Here is a 20,829-nt window from a genome sequence, read left to right as displayed (position 1 = left end):
TGTAAAATAATCGAAATAACATTTGAAAATAAAATAAACACATGAACAATATTAAGAAAATATAGAATTATTGCAAATAACTAAATTAATGAATTTACCCCATTACCACTAAAATAACTGAACAGCACCACCCCAGCAGAATAGAACCGTTTTACACCCCATTTCTCATTACTTTCACTTCAACATGCTTACAAGCTTTAGCTCTAGTGTGTGATGTATGTTTTTAAGCCTATAAGCAAAACTAGCAGTGCATGTGTCTGTAGCGATGCTGCTGTTAGCACATCAGAGGCTGCAGACCCATCTCCTGGCTGTTTCAGCCTCAGTCCAGGCAGTAAGAGATTTAAATAACAACGTGACATCCCGGGCCGATATCAGCTCATTACCCAAATCATGCTAGCAGTAATTTATGCCACTCATTTAATTCTTCCTGGTACTGCACATGACCATGGCTGGAGACATGGAAACTGGTGTGTCTTCAGCATTATGTGAGTTCCTTCTCCACACTGTCAAGAATCCTAAGCCCACTATTGTCACATGTTACATAACAGAGGAATTTAGAGATCTTGACCAATGAGAAATCCATAACAAATTCTTTAGATATGGATGAATTTGTAAGGATGTTTGAGAAACTGGAGACTAACGCTGTAGATAGATGGATTGATGTATGGATGGATGGATGGATGGATGGACAGAACAATAGCTAGACAAAAAAGGGGGAAAATATATCTGGTAAATAATACAATTAAAGGTTTAAGGTTGCTGTTGGTTATAAAGTAATAAAGTGAGAAAAATAATTTTTAAAATATATATTTTTTTAGAAAATGTGGCAAAAAAGAAAAGTGGTTATATAATGTTTTGATATTGTCTTTGGTTAAGTAATTAATAATACAAACATTTTATAAAATAGTAAAAGGAAACTTTTTATGTCATGTTCTGATTTTGTAATCAAGTTTGAAAATAGACTCGATACGTTAATTTAGAATATAATTTCAAATGAGAACTGATCTGATCCAATAAAAAGAGACTTATTGAGTTTAAAGTTAAAATAAAAATACATTTTCGAAGTGGTTTTCATGATCACCAATCAGTTATATATTGATTTTGATTTTTATCTAGGGTTAGAATTAGGTGTTGGGGTCAATACGGCCCTCATATTATTTATATCACACTACTATAATTTCATAGAACCGGCCCTGAATTACAGCAGTCTGAAGTAGATCACACTTAAAGATGAGATGAAATCTCAGCACCAGCAAACATGTTCACCATGATTAAGATGGTGGATTTCAGTTCCATTAACAAAAGCATGACCTTCCACGAACTGAGCTCTTCTCTCCTCATTATGAGTCACACAGAAGCGATCTTCTTTCCCGATCCGGTCCTCAGATCCTCGGTGTGGTTTTTCCTCTAAACGGTGTCCAGTCTCCGGGAGCGAGGCTTCACAGATGCGGACAGACTCCACTCTTACACCCTTACCGTCCTTCTCAGTTACAGCAACATGAAGATCTTTCCAAATCAGTGTTCACAAAATCCCATCTTCTTCTCTTCAGTGTTCAGTCTCGTCTCAACGTGCACTGCCTTTAGTCTTATTTCACTCCGCACAAACAAAACCGACAGTTTTCATCAAGCCTTCAGTTTTCATCTCATTTTCACTCACCATTTTCTCATGGTATTGGAGCGCGTGTGAATCAGCTCGGGCAGCGCTGAGAAGATTGAAGAAAGATCATCTTCTGTCTTGCCCTTTTTAAGTGGAGGTTTATTTGGATCATCTGAAAGCGTTATTTTGCTCCAGTGAGCGCGTGCATTTGATCAGACAGCCTGGAAACGCGCGACATTTTGTCAGCAGTCAGTTTCATGTTTTGGATCTCAGTGTAATCTGTGAGGTGGTATAAAGGATATAGGTGGTAGTTTACCTTCATTTGATTCCATCTTGGACTCCTCAAAATTTAAAATTTCATCTGTGTGTTGCTTCTTCCTGCGATCGTCATTCACCGCGTCGTCATCCCCCAACACACACGCACACACACACACACACACAAACACACACACACACACACACACACACACACACACACACACACACACAAAGCCACGCCTCTTTGTGAAGCCCACCCCGCGGAAGTCTGCAGTGATACACACAGGATATTTCCCCTGCTGTAGCTGAAACTCCGCCCCTTCTCACGTCACTCAGTTCAAAGTGAAAGTAAAACGAAAGTAAAATCCGGTCGCCTTTTTGGAGAGACGTCATGAAGCTGTTTGGAGAGAAAAAGATCGCAGTGAGTACATTTATATAAATATGTGTAATGTCTTAATTATTTACTAAAATACATTTCTGTCTCATACAATTTAATTCGATAAAACGAGTTTAAAACAGAATCGACATCAAAGTCAGTAGCCTTGTGTTTCCCGCGGGGTTTCTGACAAGATTCCAGCTGTTTTTTTTTTTTTTTGTTAGAGAAAATAATATGAATAAATTATTTATAACATCTTTTTACTATTCACTTCTTTTTTTCCCGAACAAACAAAATAAGCACCAAAATCATATAAATACAACACCACTTCCTGTTTAGATAACACACACACACACACACACACACACACACACACACACACACACACACACACACACTACGCCATTTCGGGTTGAAATACTCGTTGAAAAAACGAGTCTTCACTGTGTTACATGTATGTAGTTTTTTCTTACAGAATCCCAAACATAGATTAACATTTTTAAATTTTCTTTTTATCTCATACAGCATTAAAACATGAAACAGAATGATAATTTTATCAGTGTGAATGCTTACTTTATAGATCATTGCACTACTGTAGCTGTAGACAGAGCATGAAATGTCCTCGGGCCTCTATAACTGTAACAAATCTATACAACATGTTTCAGTGCAAAACGAAACTGTCAAAAAGTATTCTAATATTCACAGCTTGGTAAAGCCCATTGAGTCAATTTTTGCAAAGACATAAGTGTTGTCGCCTTGTCATATGAGCTTCACCTGTAACCAATAATGGATAAATTAGACTGTGTGGCATTTGCCAAGCCCACAGCCTGCTAAAAGGATGGACGCTGGAAAAGTTGCAGAAGGTGGATTTTTCAGATGAATCTTCTGTTGAATTACACCACAGTCGCCGCAAATATTGCAGGAGACCTACTGGACCCCGCATGGTTTCGAGATTCACCCAGAAAACAGTGAAGTTTGGTGGCGGAAAAATCATGGTCTGGGGTTACATCCAGTATGGGGATGTGCGAGAGATGGAGGAAGGCAACATCAATAGTCTAAAATACCAAGAAATCATAGCTACCTCTTATATTCCCAACCATAAAAGAGGCCAAATTCTGCAGCAGGATGGTGCTCCGTTGCATACTTCCATCCCCACATCAAAGTTTCTCAAGGCGAAGAAGATCAAGATGCTCAGGATTGGCCAGGCCAGTCATCAGACATGAACATCATTGAGCATATGTGGGGTAGGATAAAAGAGGAAGCATGGAAGATGAAACCAAAGAATATTGATGAACTCTGGGAGGCATGCAAGACTGCTTTCTTTGCTATTCCTGATGATTTCATCAATAAATTGAATGAATCCTTGCCAAACTGCATGGATGCAGTCCTTCAAGCTCATGGAAGTCGTATTAAATATGATATTAAATTTGGATCTCACAGTACCACTACATAATTTGCTGACCTTTCTGTCTTAATTAAATGATAAATCTTTTTTCAGCTTTACATATGAGCTATTTCTAACACCAATTGATTAATTAAAAGTCAGGTTAATAGCAGGTGTTTTTACAAAATTGATAAGCGACAAGACTTTTGTCAGGGACTGTATAATAATAACAGTCATATTTAGTGATTTAAGTTAATATAAATTATGCTCTTTTATTTACCGAATAAATACAATTGAAGCATATAAATACAAACAAGTAAATATTTTTTCTGCTTGATAGTTTGTCTCTTTTTCATTTTCTCTCTTTCACCAACTATTATTTTAGTTATATAGTACATATTTAGAGTTTTTAAATGCAATAGATAATCTGATCTGTATTACTATATCTTGAAGCTCCAGGCTCCAGGCGGATTGTGAAGGGCTTACAGCAGTTTTACATTTACATTTGCAGCATTTAGCAGACGCCCTTATCCAGAGTGACCTATAAAAGTGCTTTGAGTCTCTAGCAATAAATAAATCTACACTGGTACGATTACAAACTTAATATAAATATAACTCTTGGATTCTACAAAGCAAACTTGGAAAGTGCTAATTTAAATGTTTCAGGAAGAGATAGGTTGTTTCGTCTTTTAAAGATACTCAGCTATACGGACATCTAGGGAAAGTTCATTCCACCACCTCGGTGCCAGAACAGAGAAGAGCCTTGAAGTATACTTACCTCTCATTCTGAGAAAAGGTGGTACCAGTCAAACAGTGCTGGAGGATCTCAGACAGCGTGGTGCAGTGCGAGATGTGATGAGGTCACTGAGGTAAGATGGCGCTGGTCCATTTTTGGCCTTGTAGACAAGCATCAGTGTTTTGAATCTGATACGTGCAGCTACTGGAAGCCAGTGAAGGGAGCGCAGCAGTGGGGTGGTGTGGGAGAACTTGGGCTGATTGAACACAAGCCGTGCAGCTGCATTTTGGATCATTTGCAGTGGATGAATAGCGTTCAGGGAAAGACCTGCCAGCAGAGAGTTGCAGTAGTTGAGTCTTGAAATCACAAGAGACTGAACAAGCACCTGGGCAGCCTGTGTGTATGAATCCTTCGGATGTTGTAGAGAACAAACCGGCAGGAGCGCGCCACATTAGCGACATGTGGGAAGAAGGACAGTTCATTGTCTATAGTTACCCCAAGGTTAGGAGCAGTGGCTGAAGGGGAGAGCAGAGATTTATGAAGTGTTATTTGGAGATCTTGACCTGGAGATGAATCACCTTTGGATGACCAGCAGTTCTTTTTTGCCGGGGTTGAGTTTTAGTTGGTGAGCACTCATCCATGAAGATATGTCTGTCAAGCATGCCGAGATCCGAGCGGAAGCTGTGGTATCTGATGGAGGGAAAGAAGAGATGAGTTGAGTGTCATCAACATGTCAAGATGACGCCGGTGAGGTCGGCTGCCGTCACGACTGCTCCGGCTACGCTTTCTCTTTTTTTGTTTATTTTGTACTTTAATTAAAGTAGTTACACTTCCATCTACACAAGATGGACATCATTAGATATGACAGAGACACTCTTATATCTATAAGTGTACAATGCACTCACTTTTTGCCGTTTTTAAATCCGGACCCATGCTGGCCGAGCGAGATCCTGAGGGAGAACAATTTGCAGTGAGCCGTACTGGCGTCCGCGAGGGAAACGAGCGCCGTCAGGAACAAGCTGAGGGCACGCGCACACCGCGCTCCCTTACCTAGTATTCTGTTAGCCGAAGTCAAGTCACTGGAGAAAAAGCTCGACGGCCTCAGGGCAAGGGTCAAGTTCCAGAGAGACATTCGGGACTGCAACCTTCTCTGCTTCACCGAGACATGGCTGAACCCAGCGGTACCGGACCACGCCATCGAGCCGGCCGAGTTTTTCTCGGTTTACCGCATGGACAGAACACTGGAGTTGAGGAAGTCAAGAGGAGGTGTAGTGTGTCTGATGGTGAACAACCACTGGTGCGACAGCGCGAGCATTGTTCCTCTTTCACGCTCCTGCACACCAAACCTGGAACTACTGACCATCAAATGTCGGCCCTTTTATCTACCTCGGGAATTCAGTTCGGTCATAGTCAGTGCCGTTTATATTCCACCTCAAGCGGACACGGACACTGCAGTATGGGACTTACATGAGTCACTAACGCAACACCAAATACAGCATCGGGACGCTGCGCTCATTGTGGTCGTAGATTTCAACAGTGCCAACCTCAAGCGCGCACTCCCGAACTTTCATCAGCACATCACCTGCCCCACCAGGGACGAAAGAACACTGTACCACTGCTATACAACATTCAAGAACAGCTACAAGGCACAACCACGTCCACCGTTTGGGAAATCGGACCATACCGCCATCTTCCTCATGCCTGTTTACAAACAAAGCCTGAAACAGGAAGCTCTGGTTCAGAGGGAGGTCGCGCGCTGGACTGACCAATCGGTGGCTGCTCTGCAGGACGCTTTGGATGACGCAGACTGGGACATGTTCCGGCGCAGCTCTGATGACGTCAACATGTTTACGGAAGAGGTTGTGGGATTTATCGGGAAACTAGTGGATGATACGGTGCAGAAAACCACCATCAGAACGTTTTCCAACCAGAAGCCGTGGGTGAATAAAACCATCCGCAACGCTCTAAGATCCCACTCCGCTGCCTACAACACGGGGCTCGCCACCGGGGACATGGAAGAGTACAAGGCTGCATCTTACATTGTTCGCAGAGCGGTGAAGGATGCAAAGCGGCGCTACGGGAGGAAACAAAAGTCACAGTTTCAACATGGTGGCTCTAGGAGCCTGTGGCAGGGACTAAGGACAATAACGGACTATAAAACACCATCTTCTAGAATGGTGAATGCGGACGCTTCTCTGACAGACGAGCTAAACACCTTTTACGCTCGTTTCGAGGCTGCAGCTCACCACGCTATTGGCACTAGCGGCACAACCAGCGTGCACGCCGAGAGAGCCGGAGAGGTAAACACGTTCACCATCTCAGAGCATGACGTGAGGAGGGCATTCAAGAGAGTGAATACCAGAAAGGCAGCAGGACCAGATGGCATCACAGGTCGGGTTCTGAAAGCCTGCGCTGACCAGCTAGCAAGGTGTTCACTGAGATATTCATCCTCTCACTGGAACAGTCTGTTGTCCCCTCATGTTTTAAACAGTCCACCATTGTTCCTGTCCCGAAGAAACCCCAGCCCGCCTGCCTCAATGACTATCGCCCTGTAGCTCTGACCTCAGTAGTGATGAAGTGCTTCCAGAGACTGGTCAGAGACTTCATCACTGCATCACTACAAGACACACTGGACCCATTACAGTTTGTGTACCGTCAGAACCGCTCTACTGAGGACGCCATTGCTCATCTCCTCCACACCACGATGAGCCACCTGGACCAAAGAAACGGGAATTATGCAAAGATGTTGTTCATGGACTACAGTTCAGCGTTTAACACCATAATTTCCTCCACCCTCACCTCTAAGTTGGAGGTCCTGGGACTCAGCCAGCCGCTGTGTCAATGGATCTCTAACTTCCTGACAGACAGACCACAAGCCGTACGGGTGGAAAAACACACCTCATCCACCCTCAGTACTGGAGCTCCCCAGGGTTGTGTTCTGAGCCCCCTGCTGTATTTGCTGTACACATATGACTGTGTGGCCACATCCAACTCCACCACCATCATCAAGTTTGCTGACGACACTGTTGTGGTGAACCTGATCAACAACAACGATGAGACGGCCTACCTACAGGAGGTTAAAAACCTGGAGAGATGGTGCCAGGAGAACAACCTTCTCCTGAACATCAGCAAAACTAAGGCGCTGATTGTGGACTTCAGCACAAAGCGGGAGCGGTTATACCAACCGCTAAACATCTGCGGGACTCCAGTGGAAAGAGTGGACAGTTTCCGATACTTGGGTGTTCACATCACACAGGATCTGTCTTGGTCCTGTCACACTAACACCCTGGTAAAGCAGGCCCGGCAGCGTCTGTACCATCTGAGACGCTTAAGGGACTTTAAACTACCCTCTCAGGTGCTTAAGACTTTCTACACCTGCACCACTGAGAGCATCACTTCCTGGTTTGGGAACAGCACCATGCAGGACAGACGAGCCCTCCAGAGGGTGGTGCATTCAGCTGAACGTACCATCCACACCGAGCTCCCTGACCTGCATGACATCTACAGCACACAATGCCGGACCAGAGCCAGATTGTGAAGGACCTCAGACATCCCCAACAATGGACTCTTCTCTTTGTTGTGTTCAGGGAAACGCTTCCGCTCCCTGAAATCGAACACAGAGAGAATGAGGAGGAGCTTCTTCCCGCAGGCCATTTGGTGTTTAAACCAGGAAACACCCAGGATCTAAAAGCTGGTCCACTCTCTCCATCATCACACTTCTTCTCTGTACATACCTCACCTCTCGCACCACGTCACTTTAAACTCTGGACTTGCACAGCAAAGTGCACTTTATATTTATTTATTTTATACCACACCATTCTGCACACGGACACTTTATGGTCACTCTATACCACACACGGACACTTACGGACCCTTACACCACACCATACCGCACACGGACACTTTATGGACACTTTACACCACACCATACTGCACACGGACACTTTATGGACAACCCACCACTAAAATTGTCTATTGTTTACACTTTGGTACACATTGTTTACTGTTTCACTGTCTACTGCCATAAGGATTTTCTTTGTATATACATTTTTCTCTTTGTTTACATACATATCTTTATATATCCTTTATACCTTATATTTAATTTTATATAGTTTTTATACTTTATTTATCTGCTTTTTTCCTTTTTTCCCACCCTATTCCCCTCTTGCCGGACCGTCGTATAAAGCATTTCACTGCATGTCATACCCTGTATGTATGTGAATGTGAAGAATAAAATTTGATTTGATAAAATTTGATTTGATCTGCATAGCAGTGGTAAGAAAACTCATGTGAGGATATGACTTCACCAATGGAGTGGGTATAGAGGGAGAAAAGAAGGGGACCAAGTACAGAGCCTTGTGAGACACCAGTGGTGAGACTGCACCTGCACAGGGCAGATGTGGATCCCCTCCATCTTACCTGGTATGAGCAACCTTCCAGGTAGGAAGCAAACCATTTCCATGCTATTCCGCAAATACTGAGGCTCCTGAGAGTAGACAAGAGACTCTTGTGGTTGACTGTGTCAAATGCTGCTGAAAGGTCCAGAAAGATAAGTACAGATGACAGCTTGGCTAACCGAGCAGCATGCAGTTTCCAAAAGGGCTGTCTCTGTGGAATGTGCCGCTTTGAACCCAGACTGGCTTGGATCATGGAGGTTGTTCTGTGAGAGATAGATGGACAGTTGGTTAAAAACAGTGTGTTCCAGAGATTTAGAAAGAAAGGAGAGAAGTGATACTGGTCTGTAATTGTTGATGTCTGATGGATCCAGAGCAGGTTTCTTCAAGATGGAAATGACCCTTGCTTGCTTGAAGGCATTTGGTACATAGCCAGATGTTAATGACCTGTTGATGATTGTGGAGATGAAGGGCAGAAGATCTTGTGTGATGGTCTGAAGCATAGTTGAAGGGATTGGATCCAGAGGACAGGTGGTGGAATTGCAAGATTGGATGACTTGCAGTATCTCATCTTCTGTTAAGGTTGAGAAGCTTGACAGAGACGTAGTGGATTGCTGGTTGTGTTGTGTAGTCATTCTTGGGGAGGAAGTGTAGATCTGGCAGATTTTTTAAATATTTTTATCATAGATGGAGGCAAAGTCATTAGCAGAGGCCTCAAGCTTTTCCCTGTAGAAGGCAGTTTTAGCAGAAGTCACATCCAAAGAAAATTTGGTCAGGAGTGCACGGTAAGATGCGAGGTCGACATGGAGTTGTGATTTTTTTCCACTTCCTCTCTGCAGATCTGAGTTCTCGTCGGTTGCTGTGCAAAACTTTTAACAGCCACGGTGTGGGACAAGAAGTCTTTTTGGGTTTTGTAGTCAAGGGGCAAAGGGGGTCCATGGTTGAGGAAAGAGATGGGAGGAACTAGCAATCTCCAAGGGTAGAGAGGAAAAGGAGTCATGGTCAGAAAGAGATGAAAGAGTACAAGAAGCTACAGAGGAGGGAGAGATGGAATGAAGGTTAGGACAGGTAAGAGAGACATGTGAATTGTTTTTAGGTTGAATAGGAAGATTAAAAAGGAAACCAGGTGATGATCAGAGATTGGAAGTGGAGTGGCAGTCATGTCTGTAGATGGGTTAAGGCAGGTGAAAACCAGGTCCAGGACATTTCCTCCCTTGTGTGTTGGAGGTCAGCTGTTACATGTCAAGGAGAAGGTATTCAGAAAAGGCAAGAGGCAAGATGACTGAAGTTTGTCGGATGGGACGTTGAAGTCACCAAGAACAGTCAGAGGGGTGCTGTCAGAAGGGAAAGTACTGAGAAGTATGTTCTGTGGATGGAAACGTCTGTGTCTTTAAGAGATGACTACAGTTGATGGGTTTGGGGCACATGACTGATCTTCCAATTTGAGATCAATGTGTTTTAAAAAGAAAAAGTAAAAATAAGAAGTTCTAAATAAACACTAAGCGTTACTGGCCCTAGAGGGATTACCTACCTTCAATATAAGTGCCTTCAATATCAGTGATTAAACCCTGCCCACAATTCACACCTCAAGTGAGACTGGAACTACCCTTAATTAATCACCTGACAGAACTAATAAGCACAGACCAAGACTGTTTTCTTTGATGCCGGCAACATATCATGTGTCAGCTGAAATCTGAATGTAAATTCTAACCTAAATGTATACTTGGTTGCACCTGAGAGAAACGCTATGACATTGAATTGACTATTGTTAATAATCTAATACTTACTTACCCTAAAGCACAGACACTACACACTTTTGTTTTTCTATCCATGTGTGTCTTCACTCCATCCACATTTCATGTGTCTTTAATGCTTTGAATGCCACTGCAAACTCATTCATATTTTTCAAATGTAAATTATACAAACATTTAGCATGAATATTCAAAGACACTATAAAAGGGGGGGGGGGTGTTATGTATTTATTATGATTGTTTTGTACAAAGCTATGTTGGTAGTGTAGGAGTTCAGGCGAATTCACTTTCCTGTTTCAGAGCTATTACCACTAATGTGTAAAAGCCAAGCATATAAAATGTACAGCATGAGACATTAACTGTGGAGGAGCATGTTTAACTGCATTTAGTAGGAGAACTATGATTTAATTTCCTCAGGATGCATTATACAGGCTTGCATTATTCAATTTAATGTCAATACAACTTTATTTGTATAGCTTTATAGCTGTATAGCAACAGCATTTAATTAAAAAAGATAAACCATGTTACTATTTGGTGGTTAGTTGTGGTTAGTTTTTCTTTCACAGTTTTATTTAACTCCACATTTCAGCTCATATTTCAGAGGCAGTTGGACTTTTAAGGGGAATATTTACAAATTATAAAATCACGTTTTATATATATATATATATATATATATATATATATATATATATATATATATATATATATATATATATATATATATATATATATATAAATATATAAAAGTGTAATTTCATATTCCTGTTTTTTTTCCTCATCAGGATCAAGCCAAATTCATACTAAAAAACATACTTTTTATTATGATGGTAGTGGAGTGTGAAAAAAACTCTTTCTAAAAAGAGTTGACAAGACGAGCAGCACAAGATGGAAAGGTAAGAATTTATAATGCACGTGATTTATTTATTTTTGAATGTGTATACTTATTACTGTATTTAAATATTCAAATTTCATTATTTCATATTATTCTGGGTTTTTTTTTTAAACCATTGTTTTAGAAAAATGTATGTTGAGAAAAACATTTTGAAACTGTAAACTAAACCAATTGTGGTAGTGAGTAAACTAGTTAGCATAAAATGTAACTGGTTTGTAAAGAAGGTTAAAAAAACACAAGTCTACAACCTGAAAAACAAGACTAGATTTATGGTTCCAAACATGGCCATATGTGTACTGAGGTTGCATGTTCTTATTAAATGCAACTAATTACTAACAAAGCTAGTGGTTGCTAATCAGTACTTAGTCATTAAAACTCAACACATTTATTGGGTATAAAGCCAATTTATCCAACATTCAATAAATAAATAAATAAGAAACAGTTAAAATTTCAAATGTTAAACATAAAAATCAAATATATCAAGGTCTAAAATATTTATTATGCATGTTTGTTATTTCCCAGTGTTTAAAACTATGCAAATTATTTAGATAAATATCACTCTGAATCGTGAGCTAGCTAGTTTTTTTTCACCCCAAAAATGGTAATTATGAGGTAAATTGTGCCAAATGCTCTGTGGTAAATTGAGCCAGCACCAATGCTTTCAAACTCCACCTATTCTGGTGGGAAAGAGTTGTCACAATGAAACTTGGATAGGTTTCTCCTACTGAAATCTGAGCTCTACATAGGAGTCAGGAGCCAAGGGTACAAACAAATCAAAAGTGTGTGAAGACAAGAACACTGATACACCTAAAAAGCAGCCAATAGAAATGGCACATGAAAAGAGGAAAAAAAAGGGGGGAAAGTAAAAAAAAAGAGAAAAGAATTTGATCAAGAACCAAATAAAAATAAAAATGAACCAAATAAAAAATGAGAGTACAGCAGCTCTGAGGAGAATGATCTTCCCATCACATTAGATGACATATCTGAGTATGGGAGAAGTGAAACAGCATCTCAGATTTGTCAGTTGGTGACTTTCTAATAGCAGAAAATGATACCAAAAGCAAAAGCTTCATTACTTGAGGGCAACAAAGTGAGTGTAAAGTTCCTGAAGAGAATCCTGGGGTACACTGATAATCAGAATCCCATTTTTACATTCAAGGAAAATCATGAAGCTTTTTCCCACAGAGTGATGTGCTGAAGAGCTACAGTACCTTAACCTCAAACAAACAGTTAGAGGGACTGCAACCTTGATGAATGGAATGTTTGTCTTCAAGCTGAAGTTGTTTGCTTTTAACTTCAAAAATTTGAAAAAAGTGCTGATTTTGCATTCAACATTTGCCATGCCAAGGCTCAGCAAATCTTTATTTAGTTTCAGATTTTCTCTTTTCACTAAAATCTTTATTAATTATAGTGACATTCATTCATACTAATTTAGTTTTTTAATTTTATACAACAAAGTCCCTGTTTAGTGAGTTTTTGTGAAGTAGGGTGAAGAACAAATTATTCTAGAAAGAATTTCAGTTACAGGTAGAAGATCCTCTGTAGAAACATGCTCCTTGCTCTTCCTCGCCTCAGCTGGAACCTAGAAATTCCTCTCATAGTTGGTGTTTTTGTGGGCTTCAATATAAAGTGTTGTTCAGTGCTGAATGTTAAATGAATGCTTTATTGTTAATTGTTAAAAATGCAGAAATGAATGTTATTGTATAAATGGCTCATATAACTTGCTCTGAAAATGTGTAGCAGACCTGCATGTAGAAAAACTCTTGCTCATCTGTTTAAAAACAACATAAATTCTCACACTCAGTCTTTTTCACTACTACTATGAGGAACCGTATCCTATATGGATTATTAAAGGAGTTAACTGAGGAGATTGGAAAAGCCTCCTGAGATCATGATTTTTCTATAAATAAATGACTACAACACATTTCTCTGTACTATTTAGTGAATCTGTGGAAAGATCACATTCTCCTGAATCCAGCTGTGTGTCCTTAAAGAGTGACCAGTCAATGCCAATTCCTCTCAACTTTAAAGATGGAACACCTTCAACAGAAAGGTGCAGTATTTCTTTCTCTTTCTCATATCTAATGTAGGATTAATCAGAATGAAAATAGATTGTAAGATAAGAAACCTGCATCTTCACTGTGTGCACAGAGGTTCAATGTTCTCCTTATTATGTCCAGAGTCATGTAGGCTGATAGAAATATCGTAGCTGATTTTCGAGGTTTACCCCCTATGTCGAAATGACTGGTCTAGAGATTGTACGGTATTTTTTTTTTTTAAGAGATAGAGACAGAATATGAAGAAAAAAATTAAGAAAAAATGAAAGAAAGGTTATAAACTTGTTAGACTTTTTTAAACAAAGTTTGGATGTAGCACAAAATGAGTTAATGCTTTACTTACAAGTTAAAACCAGACTTAATTCATTTAAGATGCTTTAATTTAAACATGCTTCTAGAATGATAGTAAACACACAAACACTTGAGAAAGCAGAAATGATTGTGTTCTCGATATGACTCTAAAAGGATTTTATGGATAATAGAGTAAATTTCTAGGGAATGTTGATGGAAGCCTTCATGTGTGTATGTGCCTCTTCACCATGGCAGCAAATGCATTATTATTATGATATGATTTACAGTTGACTGGAAATTTATGGTGTAGTTTCCTTTGGCATGTCTTTGTCGGTTTGTGCTCGTTTTCGGGGACTTTGATCGGAAATAAGGAGCCATATATGTCTTGGCTTTAGGAAGCAAGTGCTGCTAATCGTTTCTTAGTCATTACAACTCGACATGGAAAAGGTCTACACCCAATACACAACATTAAATGTCAAGTCTGCTGGATTAGTTGTGACGACTGTGACCACTGACCGTGTAGCTAAAACATCATCATGTTCAGTGGATTCGAGAAAAGTTCAGTCACCCCATTGTCCCTCTGTGTGTCTTTTAAATGACAGAGTAGTGCCAGTTTTATTCAACAGTACAGGTAGAAGATCCTCTGTAGAAACATGCTCCTTGTTCTTCTTTGCCTCAGCTGGAACCTAGAAATTCCTCTCAGAGTTGGTGTTCAGTGCTGAATGTTAAATGAAACGTTGGCTGCTTTATTGTTAACTGTTCAGAATGCAGAAATGAATGGTTTTGTAGAAATGGCTCATATAACTTAATCTGAAGGTCTGTAACAGTCCTGCATGTAGAAAAACTCTTCCTCATCTGGTCAAATATAACAAATTCTCATTTTCAGTCCTTTTTCATCCCCACACTGAGGAACTGTATCTTATAAGGATTATTAAAGGAGTTATCTGAGGAGATTGGAAAAGCCTCCTGAGATCATGATTTTTCTATAAATAAATGACTACAACACATTTCTCTGTACTATTTAGTGAATCTGTGGAAAGATCACATTCTCCTGAATCCAGCTGTGTGTCCTTAAAGAGTGACCGGTCAATGCCAATTCCTCTCAACTTTAAAGATGGAACACCTTCAACAGAAAGGTTCAGTATTTCTTTCTCTTTCTCATATTTAATGTAGGATTTATCAGAAAGAATATAGAGTGTGAGATAAGAAATCTGCATCTTCACTGTGTGCACAGAGGTTCAATGTTTTCCTTATGTTAAGAGATATGTAGGCTGATCAACATTTCAAATTGTATGTAGTATGTGAGATTGTACCCTGTAATGAGTAGGCACCTTGTCCAGGGTGTCCTTCAACTCATGCACAGAGTTTCTGGGATAGGAGAGACTTTAGGCTCCCCTGAGACCCAGTGTAGGATGAGTGCTATAGAAGTTGGATGGAGGGATGGAGTTATAAACACAAACACTAATAAATGAAAAAGGGGAAACAAAGAAACAGAGACATTTGGTTGAAGAATAATGAATAACAGGGTGTGGATGTAAAATTATGTTTTATTTAAAAAGTATTCATTTGTATTCTCCAAGAACTTTACAATTATTTCTATACGCAAATTTTTCTTTTGAGTTATGAATGTTGAGTTTCTAGATTTTTGACCGATTTACTCACTTAGATAAGTTTAACATGCTCACTGCTCCTGTTAGTTCCAGATGTTTATCACTAAATCTTAATGATTAATAATGGGAACTGCAGTAATTAATAATATAGTTTCATTAGAGCAGGGATCACACTGCCCCATGCTCAGGGGAGGAACAGAGGACAGAACAGAATGTCCATACTGTGCTGGTTAAATAATGACTCATAAACAGGGCCATGTACCGTAAAATCTTGGATGAATATTGGCCTGAGCCAGAACACTGAAGATGGGTCATGAGTGAGTTTTCCAGCATGGCAATGATACAAATCATTTGTCAAAAGGCAACAAAGGGGTGGCTCAAGAAGAAGCACATTAAGATCAGGAGTGGCCTAGCCATTTATAGCTTTGAAACCATCAGGATTTGGAAAGTATCTGTAAAGAGGAGTTGACGAAATTCCCCTCTGAGATGTGTGCAAACATGGTGACCAATTACAAGAAACATCTGACCTCTGTGCTTGCCAATAAGGGTTTCTCCACCAAGTACTAAGTCAAGTTTTGCTTGAGGATCGAATACTTATTTGACTCAATTAAATACAAATTAATTTATAACCTTTCTTTAAAGTTTTTTCTGGATTTTTATTGATATTCTGTTTCACAGTGTTAAAATAAACCCACCATAATAATTTTAGACCGTTCACTTCTTTGTAAAAATGCAAACTTACAAAATAAGCAGGGGATCAAATAATTTTTTTCCCCTACTGTGTATTTCTTCTATACATTTTTATTGTCGAATAAGTTTTATTGAAAGACAGATGTTGACTATGGATTGCAATTCATTAACAAATGATGCATTAACCCATAGAGTTTCCATCAAGGTAACAGAAAAAATAATTCCAAATTTTGTCAAACTGCTCAAATGTGCCTTTTAAACAGTGCCTAATTTGTTCCAAATGTAAAGTAGAAATCATCTCTCCAAGCAATAGCTTACATGTAAGAGCCTCCTTTTCTTCCAGAATAACAGTAATAACTTCTTGGCTGTCGTTAAACTGCATGCAAGCATTTTGTGTTGGGCTCCTGATAGTCAATGCGTACTTTCAGAGAATCCCAGAAAGAGAAGTGCCAGATCTGGCTGTAATTTCACCCTAAAATGCACAATCATCCCAATTCCCCACCGAACGAGCCAAGATTGAGTTCTTAATTTCTCTCCTGTCTGGGGAGGCTCTCTCTTGGTCCTGACAGGGGACAATTTTGGCTTTTTTACCAGTTTCACCAGGCAATTCACAGGGATGTTTGGGATGATAGCAGCGGACCTCCACTTCACTTGGCTACCCCTTGCCCTTGATGTCCTTGGCCTTTGAGCTCCTCTAGGAAGCCACAAACTTTTCCAAGATAGATCTCTGCAACGCCTACCGCCTCATATGCATGCAGAAGGGGGACGAGTGGAAGACGGCCTTTAACAATGCCGCAGGCCATTATGAGTACCTGGTCATGCAGTTTGGACTCACTAATGCTCCAGCAGTCTTCCAGGCCCTGATCATTGATGTTCTTCAGGACATGCTCCATCTCTATGTGTTCGTCTACCTGCATAACATATTAATCTACTCCTGTTCTCTGAATGAAAACTGCTGCCATGTATGTGCTGTGCTCACCCGTCTACTTCAGAGCCAGTTGTGTGTTAAGTCGCTGCCCCCTACACTGACTCACCTCCACTTGTCAGCCATTCTCTTGGAATCCTGAGGCGGAACAGGTCTTTCTGAACATAGAAAAATAAAAAAAGTAAAAAAAATAATAAAATAAATAAATAAATAAAAAAGGTGAAACAGAGACATTTGTTTGAAGAAAATTGTATAACAGGGTGTGGATGTGAAATGATGTTTTATTTAAACAATGTATATGATCTCCTGGAATTTGACAATTGTTTTTATATGTTTAGAAATTCAAGCTAGTTGACAATTTACTTTTAGAAAAGTGTAACATGTTCACTGTTCCCATTAGATTCAGATGTTTATCATTGAATGTAGTAGTTAATGATGGGAACTTCAGTAATCACTAATAGAGGCTCCTGAGGGTTAGGGGTTAGGGTTAGTTCCCTGCAATCACACTGCCCCATGCCCAGGAGAGTAATAGAGAACAGAACAGAATGGCCATATTGTGCTGGTTAAATAATACTCTGTGGGCACCAAGATCTTTTTTTATAGCGAATAAACTGAGTTTAATTTAATTTTAAAACATTTTTTGGAAAAAGATGTAAATTAGGGGCAGTCAGTGTTTCTAGACTCGTCTCCTTTTTCCAATGTCTTTTGGAGCTATTTGTAAGACTTATATGCGTTTTTTGAGACACAGATTGGATATAGCACAAAATGACTATGCTTTTCTTAAATAATAAACAACAGACGTAAAGAAAGACAAGGTGTAAAGTAACAGCAGCCCATTGACCATGCTTCAATATAACATGCTTCTAGAATGGTTAAACAGAATGTCCTCATCTGTTTAAAAACAACATAAATTCTCACACTCAGTCTTTTTCACTACTACTATGAGGAACCGTATCCTATACGGATTATTAAAGGAGTTATCTGAGGAGATTGGAAAAGCCTCCTGAGATCATGATTTTTCTATATTTAGTGAATCTGTGGAAAGATCACATTCTCCTGAATCCAGCTGTGTGTCCTTAAAGAGTGACCAGTCACTGCCAATTCCTCTCAACTTTAACAATGGAACACCTTCAACAGAAAGGTGCAGTATTTCTTTCTCTTCCTCATATCTAATGTAGGATTAATCAGAATGAAAATAGATTGTGAGATAAGAAACCTGCATCTTCACTGTGTGCACAGAGGTTCAATGTTCTCCTTATGCACAAAATGAGTTAATGCTTTACTTACAAGTTAAAACCAGACTTAATTCATTTAAGATGCTTTAATTTAAACATGCTTCTAGAATGATAGTAAACACACAAACACTTGAGAAAGCAGAAATGATTGTGTTCTCGATATGACTCTAAAAGGATTTTATGGATAATAGAGTAAATTTCTAGGGAATGTTGATGGAAGCCTTCATGTGTGTATGTGCCTCTTCACCATGGCAGCAAATGCATTATTATTATGATATGATTTACAGTTGACTGGAAATTTATGGTGTAGTTTCCTTTGGCATGTCTTTGTCGGTTTGTGCTCGTTTTCGGGGACTTTGATCGGAAATAAGGAGCCATATATGTCTTGGCTTTAGGAAGCAAGTGCTGCTAATCGTTTCTTAGTCATTACAACTCGACATGGAAAAGGTCTACACCCAATACACAACATTAAATGTCAAGTCTGCTGGATTAGTTGTGACGACTGTGACCACTGACCGTGTAGCTAAAACATCATCATGTTCAGTGGATTCGAGAAAAGTTCAGTCACCCCATTGTCCCTCTGTGTGTCTTTTAAATGACAGATTAGTGCCAGTTTTATTCAACAGTACAGGTAGAAGATCCTCTGTAGAAACATGCTCCTTGTTTTTCTTTGCCTCAGCTGGAACCTAGAAATTCCTCTCAGAGTTGGTGTTCAGTGCTGAATGTTAAATGAAACGTTGGCTGCTTTATTGTTAACTGTTCAAAATGCAGAAATGAATGGTTTTGTAGAAACGGCTCATATAACTTAATCTGAAGGTCTGTAACAGTCCTGCATGTAGAAAAACTCTTCCTCATCTGGTCAAATATAACAAATTCTCATATTCAGTCCTTTTTCATCACCACACTGAGGAACCGTATCTTATAAGGATTATTAAAGGAGTTATCTGAGGAGATTGGAAAAGCCTCCTGAGATCATGATTTTTTTTATAAATAAATGACTACAACACATTTCTCTGTACTATTTAGTGAATCTGTGGAAAGATCACATTCTCCTGAATCCAGCTGTGTGTCCTTAAAGAGTGACCGGTCAATGCCAATTCCTCTCAACTTTAAAGATGGAACACCTTCAACAGAAAGGTGCAGTATTTCTTTTTCTTTCTCATATCTAATGTAGGATTTATCAGAAAGAATATAGAGTGTGAGATAAGAAATCTGCATCTTCACTGTGTGCACAGAGGTTCAATGTTCTCCTTATGTTAAGAGATATGTAGGCTGATCAACATTTCAAATTGTATGTAGTTTGTGAGATTGTACCCTGTAATGTGTAGGCACCTTGTCCAGGGTGTCCTTCAACTCATGCACAGAGTTTCTGGGATAGGAGAGACTTTAGGCTCCCCTGAGACCCAGTGTAGGATGAGTGCTATAGAAGTTGGATGGAGGGATGGAGTTATTAACACAAACACTGATAAATGAAAAAGGGGGAACAAAGAAACAGAGACATTTGGTTGAAGAAAAATGAATAACAGGGTGTGGATGTGAAATTATGTTTTATTTAAAAAGTATTCATTTGTATTCTCCAAGAACTTTACAATTATTTCTATACGCAAATTTTTCTTTTGAGTTATGAATGTTGAGATTCTAGATTTTTGACCGATTTACTCACTTAGATAAGTTTAACATGCTCACTGCTCCTGTTAGTTCCAGATGTTTATCACTAAATCCTAATGATAATAATGGAAACTGCAGTAATTCATAATAGAGGCTCATTAGAGCAGGGATCACACTGCCCCATGCTCAGGGGAGGAACAGAGGACAGAACAGAATGGCCATATTGTGCTGGTTAAATAATGACTCATATACAGGGCCATGTACCGTAAAATCTTGGATGAATATTGGCCTGAGCCAGAACACTGAAGATGGGTCATGAGTGAGTTTTCCAGCATGGCAATGATACAAATCATTTGTCAAAAGGCAACAAAGGGGTGGCTCAAGAAGAAGCACATTAAGATCAAGGAGTGGCCTAGCCAGTTATAGCTTTGAAACCATCAGGATTTGGAGAGTATCTGTAAAGAGGTGTTGACGAAAATCCCCCTGAGATGTGTGCAAACATGGTGACCAATTACAAGAAACATCTGACCTCTGTGCTTGCCAATAAGGGTTTCTCCACCAAGTACTAAGTCAAGTTTTGCTTGAGGATCAAATACTTATTTGACTCGATCAAATACAAATTAATTTATAACCTTTCTTTAAAGTTTTTTCTGGATTTTTGTTGATATTCTGTTTCACAGTGTTAAAATAAACCCACAATAATAATTTTAGACCGTTCACTTCTTTGTAAAAATGCAAACTTACAAAATAAGATCAAATAATTTTTTCCCCCATTGTTTATTTCTTCTATACATTTTTTTTGTCAAATAAGTTTTATTGAAAGACAGATGTTGACTATGGATTGCAATTTTACATATTCCAACTCCACAACATATATAAAGAACACAATCAAAACCAGAAAAGAAAAAAACATCACACAACATCCCTTACAATACCTGTATACATTTCATTGTAATGTATGCTGGTCAAAAATATGAAAACATCACATTAACAAATGATGCATTAACCCATATTTTCCATCAAGT

The 20,829-nt window shown here is 39.4% G+C and overlaps 2 protein-coding genes and 1 long non-coding RNA gene across 13 annotated transcripts in view; 1 reads left to right on the top strand and 2 right to left on the bottom strand.

The window, feature by feature from the left end:
• LOC310732033 (NACHT, LRR and PYD domains-containing protein 12-like) overlaps nt 1–20,829 on the bottom strand; it is an 86,882-nt gene that overhangs the window by 38,148 nt on the left and 27,905 nt on the right. The window lies entirely within an intron of this gene.
• Nucleotides 1–20,829, top strand: part of LOC310732027 (uncharacterized protein) — a 141,424-nt gene that overhangs the window by 104,294 nt on the left and 16,301 nt on the right. The gene's annotated exons all lie outside the window — the stretch shown is intronic.
• Nucleotides 6,789–8,508, bottom strand: LOC310732204. The gene is made up of 3 exons (XR_014535382.1): nt 8,069–8,508; nt 7,250–7,466; nt 6,789–7,172 (listed from the first exon to the last, which is right to left on the bottom strand). It is a non-coding gene; the product is annotated as an uncharacterized lncRNA (long non-coding RNA).

This window comes from Silurus aristotelis (assembly GCF_946808225.1).
Source record: "Silurus aristotelis genome assembly, chromosome: 10".
Lineage (NCBI taxonomy): Eukaryota > Metazoa > Chordata > Actinopteri > Siluriformes > Siluridae > Silurus > Silurus aristotelis.
This window is presented reverse-complemented; position numbering and strand designations above follow the sequence as displayed.